Genomic DNA, 7643 nt, shown 5'->3' with positions numbered 1-7643 from the left:
AAGCCCTGAGCATATCTTCAAGAATCTGGTTGACACGCTCAACTTGACCGCTAGTTTGAGGATGGAAAGCTGTGCTAAAGCGGATGTTGGTGCCCATTGCCTTCTGAAAAGAATCCCAAAACTTCGAGGTAAAGATGTTGCCACGGTCTGAAGATATCACTTGAGGAATACCATGCAGAGAGACAATACGAGAGGTATAGAGTTCCGCCAATTGAGCTGCAGTGATCGACTCTTTGATAGGCAGAAAGTGAGCCACTTTGGTGAGTTTGTCGATGACAACGAATATAGCATCATTGCCACGCTTGGACTTTGGAAACCCAGTCACGAAGTCCATTTCAATGTGGTCAAACTTCCATTCTGGAATGGCAAGAGGTTGGAGGAGACCTGCTGGCCTTTGGTGTTCTGCCTTCACTCTTCTGCAGACATCACATTCATTCACGAATTGAGCAATTTCTTGCTTCATTCGAGTCCACCAATAAGCCTGCTTGAGGTCCTGATACATCTTCGTGCTCCCAGGGTGGATGGAGAGGAGAGAATTGTGAGCCTCGTTCATGATCACTTTACGGAGGTCCCCTTTGGGCACAACAATACGATCCTCGAAGAAGAGAGTGTCCTTGTCATCAAGGCGGTAGCACTTGTACTTGGACTGGCTCTTGGCAATCCCAATCTTCACCTTTTTCACCATAGCATCAAGAAGCTGGGCTTGGCGAATCTGGTCTTCCAAGGTAGGAGAGACTTGAAGGTTGGCGAGGAATCCTTGAGGAACAACTTGCAGATTAAGTTTGCGGAAAGCTTCACAAAGCTCGGGTTGATAAGGCTTGAGAATCAGACTGTTGCAGTAAGCTTTCCTGCTCAATGCGTCAGCAATCACATTGGCCTTGCCTGGAGTATACTCAATACTCGGATTATACTCTTGAATCATTTCGACCCATCGAGTTTGCCTAAGGTTGAGATTAGGCTGAGTGAAGATGTACTTGAGACTCTTGTGATCAGTGAAAATGTCCACTTTTCTTCCCAATAGAAGATGTCTCCAAGTCAAAAGAGCATGCACAACTGCCGCCAACTCGAGATCATGAGTGGGGTAGTTCTTCTCATTAGGCTTCAACTAGCGAGATGTATAAGCAACAACTTTCTTCTCTTGCATCAAAACTGCGCCAAGACCTTGGAGAGAGGCATCACAAAAGACCTCGTACGGCTTGGATTCATCAGGCGGAGTTAGAGCTGGAGCAGTGATCAATTTCTCTTTCAAAGTGTTGAAAGCAATGTCACACTCCGGAGACCAAACGTACTTGACGTGCTTCTGGAGAAGATTAGAGAGAGGCTTCGCGATCTTAGAAAAGTTTTCAACGAATCTTCGGCAATAGCTTGCGAGACCGAGGAAGCTACGGAGTTGCTTCACGTTCTGAGGAGGTTCCCAATTCACAATTGCAGACACCTTCTCAGGATTCACGGCAATGCCCTTGGCAGAGATGATATGACCAAGATAAAGAACCTCATCGAGCCAAAATTCACACTTGGAGAACTTGGCTAGAACTGATGTTCCCTTATCTTATCAAGAACCAAACGCAAATGCTTGGCATGATCTTCCTTGTTCTTGGAGAAAACCAGAATGTCGTCGAGATAGACCAAAACGAAGTCATTGGTGTAGGCGTTGAAGATGAAGTTCATCATGCGAGAGAACGTCGGAGGAGCGCTGACGAGGCCAAAAGACATGACAGTGTATTCATATGAACCAAAGCTTGTCCTGAAAGCCGTCTTGGGAATATCTTGCTCACGGATTCGAATCTGATGATAACCCATACGGAGATCAAGCTTGGAGAATACTCGAGCACCTTTGAGTTGTTCGAACAACTCATTGATGTTGGGAAGTGGGTATTTGTTCTTGATGGTCTTCTTGTTCACTGGACGGTAATCAACACAAAGTCGGTCCATTCCATCCTTCTTCTTCACAAAAAGAACACCACAACCCCATGGAGAAGAACTAGGCCGGATGAGACCCATTTTCTCTTGAATATCGAGTTGCTTCTTCAGCTCCTTCAACTCTTCAGGTCCGAGCTTGTAAGGACACTTGCACACAGGTTCCGTGCCAGGTTCAAGATCAATAACGAATTCAACTGGCCGGTGCGGAGGCATTCCTGGGAGCTCTTCTGGAAATACGTCTTGATATTCGCAAACGACTGGAATTTGAGAGATGGCATCCAATTCACCCTTCTCATTGAGAGAAAACAGACGGATGGTATCGTCACGAGCGGCAAAGACAATTACATCCTCAGATGAATGGGTCAATTGAATCTGCCTGGCTACACAATCAAGCTGAGCCTTGTGCTTAGAAAGCCAATCCATTCCGAGAATAAGATCAATATCCGAGTCACCAAGAACCGTTGGAGAAGATAGAAACTTGTAGTCACCCAAAGTGATAGTAACATCTGGAACGATGGAGTTAGCCTGCATGCGCTTACCGGGAGAGACAACTGCTAAAGGACTAGGCAAAACTTGCGAAACCAAATCATGCCTATTTGTAAACAGACTCGAGATGAAGTAATGCGATGCACCAGTGTCAAAAAGAACTTTTGCAGGTATATCATTAACAGGAAGGTTACCCATGATCTCATCTGACGAGTCCTCTACCTGAGCTGCATTCATCAAATTGACCTTGGCATTCTTGGGGTTATGCTTGACCACAACTGTACTTGCTGATCTGACAGGAGGAGGAGGAGGAAGACGCCTCTGGTTGAAACACTTGTTGGCATAGTGACCCTTCTGTTGGCACTTGTTGCACGTGACCTCTAAAAGCGGACGGTGATACGGAGCACTCGATCTTGGAGCTTGAGACGAAGTATTGTTCTGAAAGCCAGGGTTGGGTGGGTGGGAAGAACCACTGCCACCTTTACTCTTCTGCTGATACGGCTGACGGAACGGAGGAGGAGGAAGCCAATACTTCTGCTGCTTGGACACTTGAGTAGAGGAAGAAGGAGTAACATCTCTGACTCGCTTCTTGGAAGCATCACACCTCAACCGAGCAGCCTCTTGCTTCAGTGCCATGTTGTAGAACTCATCGTATCTCAAGGGCTCAAAGAGGACAAGAGCTAGCTGAATTTCTTCCCTGAGACCACCCCTGAACTGATATATCATGCTCTTCTCATCAGGGATGTCCTGCTTGGCAAAGCGGGCGAGCTTCTGGAACAACTTGTTGTAGTCATAGACAGACAAAGAGCCTTGCTTCAGATTGCGGAATTCCTCACGCTTGCTTTCAACCATGCTCTGGGGAATATGATGAGCTCGGATATCTCGACAGAAATCATCCCAAGTGATAACACGTCCACCTCTGGAGTCCTTGTACTGCTGGAACCATTTTGCAGCTTGATCTTTGAGTTGGAAGGAAGCAAACTTGACAAAGTCCTCAGGCCTGACGTTACTGCACTCGAAATGCTTGCACAGATCCACTAGACAATCGTCAGCATCGGTTGCCTCAACACAATTGTTGAAAGTCTTTGGCCCGTTAGCAAGGAACTGGTTGAGTGAAGCAAAGTGATTCTGATTGCTGCCTTGATTCCCTTGGTTGCCTTGATTGCGCTCTTGAAGAATTTGCATGATCAACTGTGTGTTTGCATTGGTTGCGGCCATCACAGCTTGCCATGCCTCCGGAGGAGGTGGAGGTGGTGGCGGGTCAGGATTCGGAGTCGTGCGCGTTGGAGGAGCCATCCTGAAGAGGTTGACCACCATTAGCACATTGATAGATAAATATTGAAGCTGAATCCAACGGAATGAAAATTGCAACATATAGTCTTCACATCCGAACAAAATGAACGAATGCATTCCTCTTGAAATGGTCACATATCCATAAATTGAGAAGCCACGTAGAATTAAGGTAGAGAAATAAATCAACAAGGTACGGATCAAGAACGAATAATCGGTAAGAAATCCCAATCTCAAACCAATATCCGTGGAAGAAGAACTAGAGCTACTAGAATTCCCACCTATGAAACTCCCGAACCTTTCCGGTTATGCAATCAGGTGTTGGGGATACAGGGGAAGCATAATATCTCACCCAAACTAGCAAATCGTACATCCAGCTGTATCCATCCTTCAACACATAACCAAGAAACCTTCGGAAACCATCTACCTCAACCTTTGAAAAGCATCCGTTATACAAGTTATGGCGATACTCCCGAACTCCCGCCCCAGTACTGGGTGGCGTCGAGGTTATCTCACCAACGAACTACATAAAAGAGATTTTCGATGTCGGCGTACTAAACTCAGGTATTCCAGAACTGCAACGATAAAATTATGATGACAACACCTCAGAGCTCAACTCCCCGGGACACTTCCACTAAACCCCTGACAGGAGGCACCAAGACAATGTTTTCATCATAAAACCATCGGAACGATTCCAAGATACCCGTGTGATCCTAAATTTTTTTTAGTGAAATTTGAGAAGAGAAGAGTTAAAACTCTACGTCAGGATGCCTTACCAGAGCGATGAGGAGACTGGGAAGTAAAAATAATTCCTAAACTCTCCGATATATAATTCCTAAATGACTCAAAACATTTTTCTAGACACAACTCGGCCGCTAAAAATGATCAAGCAATGGGGCTCCTAAGGTCGGGGAAGGCTCTGATTACCAACTTGTAACACCCTCGATGCGACTATAGCTCCCACGTGTCGAGGCATGACTTAGAGACATAATCGCATTGAAGGCATATGTCGCAAGTTAGGCAATCTTCACAACATCCCATGTAATATAAATAATAAAGTGGAGATAACATAGTTGGCTTACACTCGCCACGTCAATCAAGTACATAAATAACATTACATCATCCAAACACTCATGGCCCGGCTACGGCGCCAAAATAAAAGAGAACCCAACATGCGACAACGGTCCCGTTCACCCCCAACTGGGCACCACTACTGATCATCGGGAAAGGAAACATAGTAACATTGAGAGTCTTCGTCGAACTCCCACTTGAGCTCAAACGCGTCTGCTGGAGCGGAATCATCAGGCCCTGCATCTGGTGTAATAGTAATCTGTGAGCCACAGGGACTCAGCAATCTCGCACCCTCGCGATCAAGACTATTTAAGCTTATAGGTAAGGCAAGGTAAAAATATGAGTGGAGCTGCAGCAAGCGACTAGCAAATATGTTGGCTAACTTATTCGCAAAAAAGAGCGAGAAGAGGAGGCAAAGCACGAGCGAGAAACTAGAGAGCAACCTGCGCAAACATTACTCCAACACCGTGTCCACTTCCCGGACTCCACCGAGAAGAGGCCATCACGGTAACACACTCAGTTGATTCATTTTAATTAATTAAGATTCAAGTTATCTACAACCGGACATTAACAAATTCCCATCTGCCCATAACCGCGGGCACGGCTTTCAAAAGTTCAAATCCCTGCATGGGAGTCCCAACTTAGCCCATGACAAGCTCTCACGGTCAACGAAGGAATAGACCTCCTCCCAAGACGTTCCGATCAGACTCGGTATCTCGGTAATTCAAGACACTTCGACAGGTTAAAACAAGACCAGCAACACCGCCCGAATGTGCCGACAAATCCTGATAGGAGCTGCACATATCTCTTTCTCAGGGCACACTCAGATTGTCCTAGGTACGGGTAGGCCAGCCCAGAGTTGCCCCTGGTGGCCACCGGTAGCTGACAGGTGGACCAACACTCAGAGGAGCACTGGCCCGGGGGGGGTTAAATAAAGATGACCCTTGAGTCTGCAGAACCCAAGGGAAAGAAAAAGGCTAGGTGGCAAATGGTAAAACCAATGTTGGGCATTGCTGGAAAAGCTTTAATCAAGGCGAACTATCAAGGGGTTCCCATTATAACCCAACCGCGTAAGGAATGCAAAATCCGGGAACATAACACCGATATGACGGAAACTAGGGCGGCAAGAGTGGAACAAAACACTAGGCGAGAGGCCGAGCCTTCCACCCTTTACCGAGTATATAGGTGCATTAAGATAACATAGCAATATAATGATATCCCAACAAGTAAATAAATGTACCTACACGGAACGGCCTCCAATCTTCACCTGCAACTAGCAACGCTATAAGAGGGGCTGAGCAAAGCGGTAACATAGCCAATCAACGGTTTGCTAGGACAAGGTGAGTTAGAGGTTTGACATGGAAATTTGGGAGGCTTGAAAGCAAGTGGTAGGCATCATAGCATTGGCATAGCAAAAGAGCGAGCAAACTAGCATAGCAAAGATAGTAGTGATTGCGAGGGTATGATCATCTTGCCTGCACAATTGTCAGAGTTGACTGGATCCTCGAAAGCAAACTCAACAGGCTCCTCGTTAGCGAACTCGTCTCCCGGCTCTACCCAAACAAGACAAACAAGCAACAAGGATACAATCAACCACGTGCAAGGATCAAGCAATATGATGCAATGATGATATGCTATGCGGGATGCGATGCGGGATGCAAAATGCAAGATATGACAGGAAATGCATGAACCTGGCCTCAACTTGGAAATCCAAGTATGCCACTGGAAAGATGAGATGAAATCGCTTGAAAACGATATAAAGAACGCCGGAATCGGAGTTACGGTTTGGAAATGGCAAGCGATTCAAAAATGACACCGGTCTGCGATTTACAGCAAGTAGGCCTCTAAATGCAACGAAATGAACATGCTACAGCAACCAAACATGACAACAAAATACATGGCAGGGATGCACACAAGATGCTTAACAAAAGTCTAGCACTGAGCTACGGCCAATTCATCCATTAACAGGTTCAAACAAGTATGGCAAAAATGCATATGGCAAACAGATCTCAGACTTAGTGAATTAACACTTGTCCGGAATTTCAGATCAGGTAGCCCTCTTCGGAGCAACAAAACTATATGCTACAGGGCCTGAACATGGCAAAGTAAAGCATGGCATGGAGCTACTCAAAGAGCTTAACAAAAGTCCCTTAGTGACCTTGAGCCAAAAGGGATCAGAAAATACAATTGCAAGCATGTGAACATAGCAAAAATATAATCAGTTTTCAGACTTAGTGAAAAACTGACACATGCTGAAATATAACTCAAGTAGTCATGTTTACGAGCTTGATGCACTCACTACGGTGCAAGTCATGGCAAGAAAAGCATACACCCATCAAGAAGGCACAAAATGAAATCTAGACATGGCAAGAACAAAAGCATAGCATGCATGTATCAACTACAACATCATCGGCAAAATTGCAAACAAGTTGACAATGTGCCCAGATTCACAAAGTAGCAAAAGTAGAGCTCGATTGACTCAAGCTAGGGTGCTCCATAATTGCAAACAAAGACATGGATGGATAGAGCACTACAAGATTAACAAAATTCCCTTATTGATCATCCCCAAAAGAGGCACGGATCACTAGGAAACAACATGAACATATGACATCATGAGATAAACAGCTCCAGGACTTGGTGAAATTACTAAGTCCCTGAAAACAGAATTAGCAAGTGCACCACTTCGCAAGCTTGCACAAGTCACCACACACATCACAAAAATACATGGGTTGCACCTCTGGAAAGATGACAAAACCCTTAACAAAACATATGTAGAACTCACGGGCATAGCATGCACACATTAATCATGGCAAAAATGACAAAAGTGCTAAACGAAGTAACAGATGTGACAATTAACTCAAGTAGCCCTCTTCTAA

This window comes from Triticum aestivum, chromosome 6A (genome assembly GCF_018294505.1).
Source record: "Triticum aestivum cultivar Chinese Spring chromosome 6A, IWGSC CS RefSeq v2.1, whole genome shotgun sequence".
Classification (NCBI taxonomy): domain Eukaryota; kingdom Viridiplantae; phylum Streptophyta; class Magnoliopsida; order Poales; family Poaceae; genus Triticum; species Triticum aestivum.
The sequence above is the reverse complement of the archived record's forward strand: the minus strand, read 5'-3'. Positions refer to the sequence as shown.